The 17090-nt window shown below is 42.5% G+C and overlaps 1 protein-coding gene across 3 annotated transcripts in view; it reads left to right on the top strand.

Moving 5' to 3' along the window:
* BABAM2 (BRISC and BRCA1 A complex member 2) overlaps nucleotides 1-17090 on the top strand; it is a 202341-nt gene that overhangs the window by 96809 nt on the left and 88442 nt on the right. The window lies entirely within an intron of this gene.

The following is a 17090-nucleotide window of genomic DNA, read 5'->3' as shown; positions in this document are numbered from 1 at the left end:
GATTGGAGGAGGTAGAATAGTGATGGACGAAGCCAGAGTCAAGAGATTGAAGAAGGTAGAATTGTGGGTGGAAGAAGCAGAGGTTGATGGATGGAGAAGGTAGAATTGTGATGTACAATCAAACAAAAGCAGTCTTTTTCAAAGCACAAGCAGAGAAACCCAAAAACAAAACTTTGGTAGAACTAAAGGACATTATAAAGGCTACACACAGGGAAGTTAATTGTTCTGATTTCACCGATGGGCAGAGTAAGGAAAGCTTTGCAGTAGTCCAGGTGAGGTGACTAGCTAGACTCTTAGCAGAGGGCTGATTACAGGAAATGAGAGAAGGTATTGGTAGCTGTCATTGTGAATATATATATGACAGCTGTCACATGGAGCTAGTTTTGTGAATCCTCACTGTAATTGTTTTCTGCCAGCTGTTATCTGCAGCTAATGTTGTGAATCCTCAATGTAATTGTTTTCTGTCAGCTGTTATCTGCAGCTAGTGTTGTGAATTTTCACACTAAATAGTGACATCAGTATGATGCAGCGGAGGGAGAAACAGCAGCATGGAGGCAGCAACAGAGCTAAAACTGTATTATTTCTGCAAACTCACAAAGGATCCTGCTGCTGTTTGTTACTTTATTCTGTAAGCTTTGTATAGGCCCTAATACAAGCCTACATCCACTGGGTTTATACAGTTCAAGTGTCAGGTATGCTAATAAATGCTTGGACCAGATACAAATTGTGCAGGCAAAATAACACAAAAGAGCAGAGAGCTGCCTTTTCCTCTATGAAGGTAAATATGTGACAGCGTCGATCAATCTTTCAGCGTTGTCTTTAGAACCCTCCCCGATCTATTATGCTTGACCTCGCCCAATGTGACGTGTGTGTCTGTTTTGTGCTAAAATAATATAAATGTTGCTAAATTGTATCACTGCAATTTGCAAGACTAAGCCCCTTTTTACCATTGGAATTTGAAAAACTGCTGCAAAGTTCCAATGATAGATTTATCACTCCTGGCAGACAACATATTGTTCTCTAGTTTTCTGCTGGTTATTCCGTGTGCTAGGCTTTATGTATTACAATTGTAACATTGTAATGTATTTTATGGATATTCACTATTATTTCCTTTCGTTCATGTAATAAACTTGATTTCTTTTGAAAAAGACAAAAGCGGGTAGAAGTTTTGTGTTAGAATTGGGACATTGCTGACATGATAAAAGTCACCTGTAGTTTAACCACACTGGAGGCAGATATTTTGGGGGTTGAAGCGCAGTATTTATGAGAACGCACCCTGACGTCTCTGCTTCCTGAGCTATATTAGTCCTGGAGAGCCAAGCGAAATATCTCTAAAGATTTCACTCGCTATACATGTCCCATCTCAGTATATATGCATCCATCATGTAGATGCAGCACGGTGACACAGTGGTTAGCATTGCCTACTCACAGCGCTGGGGATCATGAGTCCCATTCCAGCCAGGACCATATCTGTGTGTAGTTTGTATGTTCTCCCCATGTATTGTCCGGGTGCTCCGGTTACCTCCCGTAACCCAAAGTCATACTGGTAAATTAATTGGCTTCCAACAAACTTAGGTAGGGAATATAGATTGTAAGCTCCACTGGGGCAGGGCCAGATGTAACTTATTAAATATTCTCTGTAAAGCACTATGTAATATGTAGGCTCTATCTAAATATCTGTTAATAAATAGGCTGCCCATACAATAAGATACGGATCCCTGGTAAACGCTCCTGGTGTTGTCTGCACCCAGAACCCGCAGCTCTGCGTGTTTTGTCATCAAACAGTAACCTAGGACTGTAAGTGAGGACATAAATATTCACGATTTACAGGAGTCTGGTTGTTAAATAAATAGAGGAAACATAGTGTATGGCTTTTTTATGAAGTTTGCAGTAAATCTTGTTACTACCACAGAGAACAAAGGCTGCTCTTGTTTAATGTATTCTTCAGGAACATGGCTTTTGCTGTATAAACTCGCTGGTTACATGTTCAGGGAAATGAGACAGATTAAATGCCGGTTATATCTGTTTCTCAACATGGTCACAGTCAGCCAGTTAACTCCTCTCCTGCCGCTGCCCACCGTATGCCTGGCTATTGGAGAGTGGTCCTGTGTTATTCACATCGGCCTACGTGTGTGGAGGGCTTACATGGTGGATTGTGCTTATTACTGCAGGAATATTCTACATGTCACTGGTTAAAGATAGGTACACTTTTATTTTTCTGACATTTTTTATCAAGACAGGGAGAGTTCTTATTATTTTTATATTTGTATTTAATGAAGCAACATAATGGGGCCGATTTAATTCAACCACTTTAGTGTAGAAATAACGCGGCGGTAATTGTATTACCGTGTAACGGTAATTTTAACCTGAATTTTTGCTCTGGTTTTCAGAGGTGCCTGTTCAAAACGGACTACCCTGCTACCATCAACCTAGACCAGTGTTGGCTAACCTGTGACACGCCAGGTGTTGTGAAACTACAAGTCCCAGCATACCCTTCCGGCAATAAGCTGCTATATATTGGCAAAGCATGCTGGGACCTGTAGTTTCACAACACCTGGAGTGTCACAGGTTAGCCAACATTGACCTAGACTGTACCCCAATACTCCCCAAGCCCTGTGTACATCCTGCCACTCACAGCCGTATTCCAAACTTCCCCATAGACCACGCCCCTTTTCAAGGTCTGAGATTTGGAACCCTCCCACCAAGATCAGAGATATTGGGAGGTTCTCTATATAAACAGTCTACTCTGCACCTGAGACTTGCCCAATATCACACCCTTGTCTTAATGCCAAAACCAGTGCCCAGGTCCTGATCTGGTTCTGTCCGGGAACCAATAAAATAAGAAAAAATTCAGGCAATTAATTTCCGTGTGACATTTGGAGTCATCTCTAATAGAGATCGGTAAAACATTTTTGTACGTTTCCAGATTCTAAATAGGCAAACAAAAAGAAACCTCAAGAGCAAAGAGAAAATCTGGTGTGCGAGATTACACCTCCGTGCCAAAATACTCAAAATAACCAACAGAAACTGGTATCGGCGTTAATAACATGGAATTCATAGGAGATTGCAAATAACCATATGCAAATATACAATATGGGAAAAACAAAAACCCATATAGTGAAGTAGTGTGGGGGCAGGTATGTAGCAGTGATATACTGGATGGCACTCACAGTTGATGAAGGTAACGCGGGCCTTGTATCTTATCATGCAGACCCTGAAGGACTTCCTTTTTACTGCTTTTATTGTAGTTTCTCCTATTCTTCTCAGGATTTATAAGAAGGTTTGTCCAAGGTGATGCTCCAAAAATGTCAGATAGCACCATGTTTTCCTTTGCTCGCGCCTTTTGACTGGGAAAAGGATATTTTTTTTATATGCCCAGTCGAGAGGCTGGGAACTTAATGGGAACTATTTATTTTATTTATTTCCACCACATCTTACCACCTTGGACCTTTTTTTACGTGTTTTTTTGGTTTGTTTTGTCATCACGTTTTTCGAGGGCTTTGGATATAGACCATTATGGGCGATCCTTTCCCCAAGTTTTCGCAGGCACAGAGTCCGTTCCCCTGGGGTAAACTTCAGCCTACGGGGGGGAGAAAAAGGCCTGTCCGAGCCTTGTAGCCAAGGTGAGCCCGAAGACCCCTGCTTCCTATGGAGCCTTTAGGCTCCAGAGTTCAGGGATGTCAAGGATCCCTCGCTAGCTTCGGCGAAGGAGTCCCCGAAGACCTTTGTCCGTCTCTAGCAAATTTGTCTCCTGGGGAATGTGGAGGAATGGTGCCCTTTCCCTTTGGGGAAGGGTCCACGAGCCCCCAGCATAGTCTTAGCACTGCAAGGGGGTGATTTGGAGCACGTACCAGGGGCTTATTAAAAAAAATAAAAAGTTCTGTGATATTTAATTGGAATCGACAGGTGACTATGGATAACTAATAATCTCTTTCAGTCGCTACAGGCATGGATGTTTAATAATAAAGACAAATCTAACCAATCGGATGGTAATTGGTTTATAAATGCACAAACGTCTACATTGCAAGATACAGAATCCAATGATATTGGGATGTCATTAAGACTATTCCGAACACATAATTAAGTGGTATATATGCGCATAGGCAAACCGAGGGTGGTTTTCTAGTGCCTGGAAACCCCCTCCAAGCCTGGGGCACTGTATAATTGAGGTGGCTGGACCCTGCTCCCGCTTCACACAGCTCTGGTTGAAAATGGAGAGCTACGTGCACCTAACAGTAGTGCACGCAGCTTTGCTCATGTATATTATGGGGATAGGAAGAGTTGGAGAGCAGCCAAGCACTGTCTAATATTATAGCCACACCCCCATGCATGCTGGTCACACCCACTGGCGGTGTGGTGTGTAAACCCCCCTCTACAAATACTGCGTTTGCCCCTGATGGGGTGTAGCAGATTGGGGCACTATCTTTATATTTGCATTGTTCTTTTCCCTTTGAATTCCATGTTATTGATTGTCGCTGATACCAGTTTTTGTTGGTTATTTTAAGTTTTAAGATTCTACAAGTATAAACATTTAGCGTCCAATGAATCAGTTTGAGAAGATTGCGGTAAAAAACAATTTGGGAAGTCTGAACAAAATCATATGTAGATAATTTTAATTGTAAACTAAATTGCATTTTATGCAACAGAATACTTATAAACCTTTTATAATATCTTTCAAACAACATTTTTTTTAGCTACTAATTGAAGATTTGTGAATCCATTTGGCAGACGTAGTACTATTGCCGCAATATTTAGAGTCATCCCGCAAACTAAACCTTGGGGTTGTCCAGCTGCTGGACTACAAGTGTCAGCATGTACTGCCTTAGGCTGGTGGTGAATGCTTTGACTTGTAGTTCACCGACTGCTGAAAGCCATATGTAGAGGCTGGTCCCATGATCTGAATGTCTTTTAATCTGCATCTCCTTATACCACAAAGTCGCTCAGTATTCACATGTCCTAAGATGACCTGCAGCAGCACTCGCTTGTTTAACTTTCATTCTTCTCTGAACTTCATGTGTTTGTTTGAATTAGCTCATAACTACTCTATATACAAACATGAAGCAGAAATATTTGCAAGGTGACTCCTGTGAGTACTCACAGCACGTGCACCCGACCTCCAGTGTGAGCTCATAATGATGTTATTGGTAATCATCGTATATTGTTTTTTATAGGTTTCCTATGGGATTCTTTTATGTACATTGCATTTTTACACTGTGCAGTTATTGCTTACATTAACAACAACAATGGTGTTTGAACACCATCATCATCATTATCATATATTTATTTATGTAGCGCCACTAATTCCGCAGCGCTGTACAAAGAACTCATTTACATCAGTCCCTGCCCCATTGGAGCTTACAATCTAAATCTGCTAACATAAACACACAGACCGAGAGAGACTAAGGGCAATTTAATAGCAGCCAATTAACCTATCAGTAGGAGTATGGGAGGAAACTGGAGCACCCGGTGGAAACCCACGCAAACACATCATTATATATAGAGATGCATTTGACTCTATAATCTCCTTGCATCATTTTGGTAGAAGCCTCAGTCACTGTGCTGCTGGGGACCCGGCTCCTTCCACTATATAACACTCAGTCTGTGACTTCCTGCTGCCTCCATTCCCCTCCTCACATCATGTCACTGCCCCTGTCACATGCAGCCCTGTCCTCACTAACACATCACTCATCTCCTGATATACTCTGTGCTGCTGGGGACCCTGCTCCTCCCACTATACAACTCTCAGTTTGTGACTTCCTGCTTCATGTCAAGAACTAAAGATGAAAATGATTGGTGTGCCAGCACAGACGATCAGGAGGACTTTAGGATCGGTAGGATCGGAAGCGCCATCTCTGTTTTCAAAACAATTGGTTGTGAACATGTTTCTATATTTGGCTTATATACGGATCTAAGGCCAGAAAACAGAGGGCGGCTCCTGATCGTCTGCGCTGACACACCAATCATTTTCATCTTTAGTTCTTGACACGAGTGGATCGGTCACTTTATAGTTATGTCCTGAAATACCATGTGCTGCTGTGAACATTCTGATGATCTGATTGGATCCAGGTTATTCTATCCCCACATGCATCAAAACTGGAGACTTCCAATTACAGGAGTTGAAGATGGATAATAAGGGGGTCTTTCCCTAGTGAAATGTTAAAGAGGCTTTACATTTTTAAAATCAATTTTTACTGAATCCCTTCCCAGTCATAGGACTTTGTTAGGGGTCTTTCCCTTCGGACCACCACCATTGTCTGTATTTAGCACCATCCGGGCAATTACATATAGGCTGAATCTCTGCCAATCAATGAATATATTGGTATTGGTATAAAACTGAGCCCCACATACAACAATATGTTTGTTATATGGGAGCGCGTCTCAAGTTTCATTTCCTTTTGTCTGCACATATATCTGGGATAGTGTCCAGTGTCTTATTGCTCGCTCAGTGTTTGTAGAGTGGCTGCAGGTCCCACGTTCCTGGTCGTTATCCATCTGCCTGGTGCTTGTAGAATAGCTGCAGGTTCCTGAATCTCTTTACCCACCAGTGTTTGTGCAGTGGCTGCAGGTCCCACGTTCCTGGTTGTTATCCGTCTGCCCAGTGCTTCTAGAATAGCTGCAGGTTCCTGTATCTCTTTACCCACCCAGTCTTTGTGTAGTGGCTGCAGGTCTCACGTTCCTGGTCGTTATCCATCTGCCTGGTGCTTGTAGAATAGCTGCAGGTTCCTGTATCTCTTTACCCACCCAGTCTTTGTGTAGTGGCTGCAGGTCCCACATTCCTGGTCGTTATCCATCTGCCTGGTGCTTGTAGAATAGCTGCAGGTTCCTGTATCTCTTTACCCACCCAGTCTTTGTGTAGTGGCTGCAGGTCCCACATTCCTGGTCGTTATCCATCTGCCTGGTGCTTGTAGAATAGCTGCAGGTTCCTGTATCTCTTTACCCACCAGTGTTTGTGCAGTGGCTGCAGGTTCCACGTTTCAGCTCTGCTCACTGGTTGCAGAGTTTGTGTGTTCCACACTCCATGTCTAGTTTTGCTCAGTGGTTCTAAGTTCCGCTCCCATTCTTTCTGCCTGCTCACTGGTTGTACATTCTACTTGGAGTTTGCAGGCCCCTAGGCCCTGTCTCTCTGTACAGTGTGGGCAGGTCTCAAGCGTCAGTCCTAGACTTTGTGTCTACTGAGTGGCTGTAGCTTCCACATTCTATTGTCTGCTCCCTGGTTCTGCTGCTTTAAGGTCACACGACTGGAGTCTGAGGCACATGAATCTCCTTGGCACCAGGAGTTCATGGCTTGCACATTTATGCTCAGATCAAAGTTAAACCACAAGAGATGCATTCTTTCCATCCATCCCAAAGAAACGTAAACTGAGATAATTTAGGGAGACTGATCACAGCGACTGGGAAATAAAATAGGAATCTGGCAATGTTTCACTAACCTTGTGTTCTTTATGGGATTTAGGAGAGATAAATGTATAATAAATATTGTCATGCTTGAGGGATATTTGCTGGGGATAAATATACAGACGTTCGCAGAACCATCTGGTAGGAGCGGACTTGTGTTTCTGCTTTATCGAATCAAGGCTGTCAGATAGACCTGCAGGGCCCGGGACGTGCCTGACTCCCAGCCTGGGACGGCTTCCAGGAATGGTTTTCAGAAAGTACACTCAGCAATTTTCTTCCCTGTCCTACAAGCTGGGAAACACAAAACACCACGCCTTCAAATGTTCCATTCTTTCTGGAAACTGAGCTATTCCTCGTTTCCACTGTGATCCCACCAGAACCTTAGTAAAAACAACAGGTAACATTGTTTTTCTGCTCACGACGGCTTCTAACAACACGTGTAGCTATCAGTGATATTTGTCTTGTTTGCCCTGTAAGTCTCCTATCTGTAGAATTGTCTTTATAACAGAAATCTTTGACCCTAGTTCTCTAGATGTGTATATAAAAGATTTAGGTACACGACCAAACTGAAGGCACTGCGATATTTGCGAGTAGCAGCCTTTCTATCAGCACAGTTCCTATTATGAATAGTAGCAATGGACACTTATGGAGCGCTAGAGAGAGCAAATGTTTGCAGTTTTGTAAATTTATATCTAATATCTAAATTATATACATGGAATAACTGTAGTGTTTATATTTAATATGTGCATCATTATCTGTTACACACCAGATTGCCAAGTTGAGGGGTTAAAGGGGCTTCTGTAGCTGAGCAGCCAGAGTGACTCACAGCTTTGGAAACTTGGTCTGTGAAAATGCTGTTGGTGGATTGGTGGATTCATACTCTTGGGCAGGGCCAGTGATGTCACAGCTGCATAAATGACTGTAATCTCAGCTTCAGCCTCAGATTCCACAAGGACACTGCACAGTTACCTGTGGCCGGTATAATGGTTTACTAATTTTTTATTTTTTTTGATAATTGATTGGCAGTCTGACTTGACAGATAGACCCACTTTGGGTAAATTACTTATCACATGTACATCTATAGCTATTTTACTTATTTTGTCATTGTTCATTTTATTTTTTAACATATCTGCAGTGGAATGCCAGGGTAACATTGATCAATGTATGGTCCAAGATTCATGTATGAAAATTTCAATTTAATTAGGTATAATAGTCTTTTAAGGCTGAGCATTTACTAAGCGCTTGTGTCACAGAATGCAAACATTTAATTACCCCTATACAACCTATCAGGGCATAAACTGATGTGAGAGAAGCAGCTGGATTATCAGGGAGTTTATATGACATTCTCCAAGCTCTGTTTCCTGCTGACACTATGTATGTGACACCATTTTAGGAAACTGCATTGAAGTCTGGTCTTTGGTATATTTATACAGCATTAAATGCTCACCAGTTTACACCATTATTTACCATGTAATTTCAGTTTTTCCATGTATATTCATTTATACCTATATAAGGGGACTGGTTGGATTGACATTGTGATATTATGACGTTCCCTGGAACAGTGTTATCCACATGCAAATGATGGATCATAAGCTTCTTATTCCCTCCAGCGGGTTCAGAAGGTCTATCAACGTTACAGTGTGAAAATCTTACCAAAATTGCACACAAAAAATGTTTCTGTTAATACATTGGAACAACACAAAGACAGAGCATCAAGGCTTAATAGGATAATTGTGTTATACTCTAGGACACTGGTTCTCAGTAACTGATCACCAAGCCTCACACACCATTAGGCCCATTAATCCATCTCACCAATATCAAAGATCTGAGGTGTGTACAGACATAGTTGATCTCCCTGAGGCACATATGATGCACAATTATCCTGAGACTTTCAGACAATTTCATAGTTTGCACTATGAAAAAGTGTTATTTAAAAGTGTGAACTTATATACGTAGATAATGGATCTATTTTACATATATTTATTTAGGCAGTGTGTTCAGAACGTCTATCACAATCACCGTGTAAAAATCTCAGCGCAGACCTTATTTGTTTGCAAGTCTGGTAATACAGTGGAGCAACACAAAGACAGAGCATCAAAGCTTAATGGAATAGGCCAATATTTTGTGCTAAAGTTCTGGAAATTTTACTCTCTACTCACAACCATTAGTCATATATGGTTACACTGTCTGTTACTATGTATTTGGAATATAAATGATATTATGTTTCTCTTATTGCTCTCCTGGTGCCTCTGTGTGTATATTGATGTAGTAGTGGCTAATTGGGGGAAATGAAGACCATGCTGTCAGTTTCATATCCCCCAGTGCTACCTGAGGCCTGTGATAGACAGGTTGGGTGTATGAAGGGCTGGTACAGGGGACTATGCTGGGCATATCCTGTCTGCTACTTTACACTTCAAACACACTAAACAGCTTCCAGACAAATGTCTTTCCGTCATACCTTTATTCATACTGGCTCAGCCTTGTCTTGTACTGGTAGGAATACGTTACAAGATAAATAAAGCAGAGATTCTTATTTCTACCACCACTGATGTACTGATCGGTGTCCACAGAAAGGAGCTAGCACTATAGCAGGTTTTGAGGATTCCTCACACCTGGGCACCAGGTGCTCGCATTGTGACAGACATCTACTCCAGATGCTTAGTGAGTCATTTTACAGGCGTGTGTTTGTCACATGATATATGCTGTTGTAAGATGCCCACACATGGTAGAAGCCTTTTGACTTTTAACGGAAAGGTCTTTTCACAAATTATCTTTTCATTGAACGATTTGTACACAACACAGAATGATCAAGGAAGGTTTTAGATAACATTGTATGAAATAAAAGCAAATACTAAAAATGAAACATAGGGCACAGAAGAAAAGATAAGTGGTGACTCCTTACGTACACAGATCTTTCTCCAGTAATACACAATGCCAATTCCTAGGAATACACATTGTACCCAGTAGTATACACTCCTTCCCAGTTACACACACAGGGAGAGTACCAATAATGCAATACTGTTCCATATGGAGTAACTACCCCCAAATATATATGGTCCCTGCCAAGTATTACACACTGTGCGCAGCATTACACACTGCCCTATGCCCAGTATTACACACTGCCCCATGCCCAGTATTACACACTGCCCTATGCCCAGTATTACGCACTGCCCCATGCCCAGTATTACGCACTGCCCCATGCCCAGTATTACGCACTGCCCCATGCCCAGTATTACGCACTGCCCCATGACCAGTATTACACACTGCCCCATGCCCAGTATTACGCACTGACCCATGCCCAGTATTACACACTGCCCCATGCCCAGTATTATACACTGCCCCATGCCCAGTATTACGCACGGCCCCATGACCAGTATTACACACTGCCCCATGCCCAGTATTACACACTGCCCCATGCCCAGTATTACACACTGCCCCATGCCCAGTATTATACACTGCCCCATGCCCAGTATTACGCACGGCCCCATGACCAGTACTACACACTGCCCCATGCCCAGTATTACACACTGCCCCATGCCCAGTATTATACACTGCCCCATGACCAGTATTACGCACTGCCCCATGACCAGTATTACACACTGACCCATGCCCAATATAACACACTGCCCCATGCCCAGTATTAGACCGAGCCCAATGCCCAGTATTACACACTGCCCTATGCCCAGTATTACACACTGCCCCATGCCCAGTATTACACACTGCCCCATGCCCAGTATTACACACTGCCCCATGCCCAGTATTACGCACTGCCCCATGACCAGTATTACACACTGACCCATGCCCAGTATTACACACTGCCCCATGCCCAGTATTACGCACTGCCCCATGCCCAGTATTACGCACTGCCCCATGCCCAGTATTACGCACTGCCCCATGCCCAGTATTACACACTGCCCCATGCCCAGTATTACGCACTGCCCCATGCCCAGTATTACGCACTGCCCCATGACCAGTATTACACACTGCCCCATGACCAGTATTACACACTGACCCATGCCCAGTATTATACACAGCCCAATGCCCAATATAACACACTGCCCCATGCCCAGTATTAGACCGAGCCCAATGCCCAATATTACACACTGCCCTATGCCCAGTATTACACACTGCCCCATGCCCAGTATTACACACAGCCCAATGCCCAGTATTACACACTGCCCCGTGCCCAGTATTACACACAGCCCTGTGCCCAGTATTACACACTGCCCCGTGCATAGCATTATACAGTGCCCAGTATTATATACAGCCCCATGCCCAATATAACACACTGCCCCATGCCCAGTATTAGACCGAGCCCAATGCCCAGTATTACACACTGCCCTATGCCCAGTATTACACACTGCCCCGTGCCCAGTATTACACACAGCCCAATGCCCAGTATTGCACACTGCCCCGTGCCCAGTATTACACACAGCCCCATGCCCAGTATTGCACACTGCCCCGTGCTTAGTATTGTACACTGCCCCATGCCCAGTATTGCACACTGCCCCGTGCCCAGTATTACACACAGCCCAGTGCCCAGTATTGCACACAGCCCCGTGCCCAGTATTGCACACTGCCCCGTGCCCAGTATTGCACACTGCCCCATGCCCAGTATTACACACAGCCCCGTGCCCAGTATTATACACAGCCCCGTGCCCAGTATTACACACTGCCCCGTGCCCCAAGCTCAGACTTATATTTCTATTTGAATCTGGGTATAAGTCCGCTCTGGTTATACGTTACCTGCTGTATGTATACAGACAGCACACAGTGCAAGGTACACACAGACATATGTGTTAATATATGTTATAAAGTCCCATCAGAATGCAGGCACAAATTTTTTTTGCTATATTATAATTTTACTACAATACAATAATCATTAACAATGGGTTTTTTTAAATGCATACTGTACATACAATTCGTTTATATAGTTTCTCTTCCTTGTATACATGTGTTCTGTGCTACCTGGTGGCACACATACATGTAGTTATTAATACAAAGATGATACCATGACGAACATAACTAACAGTCGGCGCTTACACCTGCCCTGTAGCTGCTGCAAATGATATAGCTAAAAAAACACTTAAGAGAATCTCAGACCTTGAATCAGCCGCATCTTACTATACATTATTTCCTTCGGATCGCCCCTTTCTAACTATTCGACAGAAGTAATACAGGCTCACAGTAAAGAAGACAGCAATATGGCTTTCACCCCTCCCGCTCACATTCTCCCAGCACCTGATGGTCGCCGTGCTCTGGGCTGCAGGCCTTTGTTCTCAGGCTCTTAACACTTTGATCCCAGTTCTAGAACAAACACAACGGCCAGAAATACAGCGCATTAAAGGAGTTAATTTGTAACTGGAAACGACTCTGTAACCTCAGTTCGCAGAGTGTGTATTTTTGTAGGATTTAGTTGCCGGGACATCCCAGACAAAGTGCTCTCTGTATACACAACACGCGTCTGCTGGAAGAAAAGCCCCCAGTTACTGGAAAGAGCTGAATGAGATGGTACGGGACATTGTTTGTTGTCTTTTGTGCTGAACCCGCTGTCGGTGGAGGTGCGAGCAGGCTGCTGGAGAACAGACAGGGCTTTTGTATAAACAGTAATAATATATGACAACGCAAAGCACACTGTGAATGATAAGAATATTAAGACCCATGGAGGCATCCCATGGCCATATAAGGTCACTGTGACTGGATCACTGATAAATAACTTTATTTATATAATTGCCAATGCACTTATTTTTGATATTGTGTATATTGTGAGATAAGAAATCGTTATCTCTGAAACAGGGTAGAAAAGTTGGTTTTTCTGTTTACCCTTGCTAAAGGAAATACCTTATTTCTGATGTATATATCTGATACAATGAGCCTTTGTTTACAAAGCTTTTTGTGTATTGTGATGTGGAAAACTGGCTTGTTTTTGTTGTTCTGTGTAAATATGTGTTCTGAACAGTCGAAGTAAGGCCCCGTGCTAATTAGATATTTTGATGTGTGAAGGTTCAACATTGAAGGCAGGAACTTTTAATCAAGACTGGCTCCTAGATTCTCTGCATCTGAAAACCAGATGCAGGAGATCACAGCGTTTCTAGAATTTCACATATAAATTTAAATATGGCTAGCTTTCCAATGCATGTAAATCCATGTTTGTGTAAATAGAGTACATCCTGATGCTAAAAATAGCCTGTGTCTGAACTGTATTAAAGATGAGCTGTTTGAGCATGTAATGTATTCTTCTGAATTTCATCAGACCTGATCACACTGGTACCTTCCACCAGTGTGAGAGCAAATAAACATCTTGCTTCAAGACCTGCTTGAAAACATCTTCAATATTGCTGTATTCCTGTGATCTGCAGATTAGACTCAAAATCTAATCGGTTCTCCAGATATTCTGAGGTTTGGACCCAAGCTTTTCCAGTACCACCGCTCTGCCTGCTTCCCATGCAGCCCTGGTCAGTTTGATAGTCACTCACCCGGTATTCTTTAATGTTAGGCTGTATTACCATGTATGTGACATGACATCAGAACAAGATGCCTCTGATCCCACTCAATGGACAGGCTGCATTCAGTCATGAAGATTGGTTCAGCTCACAAAATGACTGCACAGTGTAGGCGATAATTGCACTTTAATTGTGTCTGTCCCAGTGCAATAGATTGAATTGTTTGGTGCATGGCTCGCTCATTAGGTCACAGGACTAAAGAAAAAGAAAAGCGTAATTAGCAGGTCTGATTAGCAACGTTGCAGTTATTCACTTAGGTATATGGCAGTGTGCGAGATATGACAGTGTGCGAGATATGCCAGCGTGCAAGATATGGTAGTGTGTACATATGCCAGTGTGCAAGATATGGTAGTGTGTAATATATGCCAGTTTGTGAGCCATGCCAGTTGGTAAGGCATCTCTTGAGGGCTCTGTATGCCATTGATTCCACATTAAGTTTAGTTTAAAAATATTTCCAGCTTCAATCTCTCTACATTGTTCTCCTGTTATAGTAACGCCGATCACACATCACTGATTTTATAGATTTAGTTTCTAAAAGAGCTTTTCACTGTATGACTTGTACAGAACAACCTAAATATGAAGTACTGGAGAGTAAAATTAATAACTTCACCTAACACTACTTTTTTTTAAGCTAACATCCCCCCATGTAACATCCCTGTAGGGTTTCCACACCACAGACCTCCTCCATTGAGGAGATGTCGCTCCCATCTAAGCTACAACAGCTTCTTCTTCCTGAGTCGACAAACCAGTAACCGCTCGAACTAAAACAGACTCAGCGTAGCATCAGAATTCTGGGGGTAAATGTATCATACCCCGGTTTTTTCAACTCGCCGGGAATCGGTGAGTTGACAGCTAAAATTTAAAGCGGCGCTGGCTTGTAAAGGCAAGCGCTGCCTTTACAAGCCAGCGCCGCTTTCAATTTTAGCTGTGGGGTATGATACATTTACCCCCTGATCTCTTAGATGTACTAATGCTTCTAAATGGGAACAAGTGGAGGTGTTGTCCATAGCAACCAATCAGATTCTACCTATCATTTATCTAGTATATCTACGAAATGATAATTAGATTCTGATTGGTTGCTGATTGCTTATTGAGCAATATCTTGACTGTTTCTTTTCAGAAGCTTTAGTAAATCTGGTCATACACAGTGATACAAGTTATCGTTATCAAGTGATGGGCGATCAGAATGTTCAAAGATGGTCTATCTTTCATTGGTGGTAGTCACTACACCGACTGCCACAACCCCGGCAACAAACAGCACGACTTGATAACAGAGAAACTGTGCTTACCGACAGATATGTAATCCTTTGAAGTCTGTTTTCCAAGCAGTCGACATTAAATGTCTGTCATTATGCACAGTTTCGCTGTTATCTAGTCGTGCTATTTGTTGTCAGGGTTGTGGTAGTTGGTGAAAGGTGCCCAACTCATCTTTCATATTATATTGTATTATCAATAAAAACGTTCTTGTGGATTATCAGAGGGCACAGGGGAGTGTGATGTTTGTGAGCTTCACATAGACTAGGTACTAGCTTCTGCTCTCCAAGGACACAATGCAGCATCAACAGCATCACAATAAGGGTAGATGGGTCTATACTAGTAGAGGTTACCTGGACGTCCTCCAAGGGGTTAGATGTGGCCCAGGTGCCCAAAGTTGAGGGGGTTTTATGTTATTTTTGTATGGATTATGATGTGAATTAAATTGGGCATATAGTATTTCTACATAATATTATATATAGTGCTATAGGATATACATTACCCGTGATCTGCTGCTTCTCCGCAATGTATTGACCTTCCTGTGACATCACAGATTACTTATGAGGCCCCAGAAAAGTAACTAATGGTCCATACTTTCTACTGCTTCTATCAGAACACGCAAGATGGGCCTCAGAGTAAGCAAAATATTTACTGTAAGAGAGGATCCCTCTTCTAGGTTACACTAGGGACCACCGCACTGACCACTGTCACATTAAAGAAGCTGTGACTTACTACGTAGTTAGACAAAGCCCATCTAGTACCCCTCCCCTTGGGCTGACAAGGTCTGATAATCACCTCTGTCTTATTGTGTACATCAATATTTACTGAATATTGACGCTACTTTCAGGACACAGTCCACAGTCCCCTGAACAACAGCAGGATGCACAAAGTGAGTTGGACCTCAGCTAGAGAGGACTATATCACCAAACAGGGCAATATACAGAATTAAGGATAGATAGTGGGTATTAGGCCTGAGATGAATCACTTCCAGGGGGTAAAACCAAGCACAGGATTACCCCACTACACAAATACAAGAAATATGACCATTCTGTGACCACTAATGTGTAAATCTTATGTTTGCTATTGTAATTGTCTCTGTTACATGTTTTAATTGTAAAGTATATGCTGAGCAATGGTTCTGCTGATTCATCTGTAATAATTAGCCTGGCAAACAGAAAATTACACGATTAACCCCTTAATCCGCAGCCATCCTATTAACATTCTTGTGGCATGCCAAGAGGACTAGTGCCACATACACATTGTTCAGGCATTAATCAGCGCTAAAAACAAATTTCCCAAGAAGAGAGGGAGGACCTAAGTGCTGACTATAAACAGGGAAAACTCATATTTTAGTCAGAAGTTCTGGTATATCATATTATTATTGCAGCAAGTGGACTTTCTCAGTTACCGAGCAGTATGTGCATTCAGTACTGTCACCATGAGTCATCTGCCCTTGACCAGAGGTCAGAGGTCACTGCGGAATGGTCACTGCAGCAACCTCACGTGAGCACTATTTGTGCCCAAAAACACGTGCAGCGATTTATATCGATTTTAATGTCTGGAGATTACCGCACTGTCCATTATTTACTAATAAATGTAAACATGCAGTTAGAATGTGTTTTTATGCCCATGAATGTCCATTTGTTTTGCTGAACAAATTATAGTGATTCCTCCATAAACTGTTGGAGTTGAATTTATTTAATCACTGGCTCATCTGCCTTGACGATCAGCGACATCTAGAAAGAATGCGATAACACTCTTTCCAGTAAAATTATTAGTGTTAATGTCATGCGTGTTTCAGAATGTACACTACATTCTACTCCAGCTGTACACTGGCTATTTTACATTTTGTGGCACGGGTCTGAATTGATTTTTATTCAATGAAGTAGAGTGAAGTGAACTAGCTGGTTTAGTTGATCTTCTTATATATTTATTATC

The sequence above is a fragment of the Mixophyes fleayi genome, chromosome 3 (genome assembly GCF_038048845.1).
Source record: "Mixophyes fleayi isolate aMixFle1 chromosome 3, aMixFle1.hap1, whole genome shotgun sequence".
Lineage (NCBI taxonomy): Eukaryota > Metazoa > Chordata > Amphibia > Anura > Limnodynastidae > Mixophyes > Mixophyes fleayi.
This window is presented reverse-complemented; position numbering and strand designations above follow the sequence as displayed.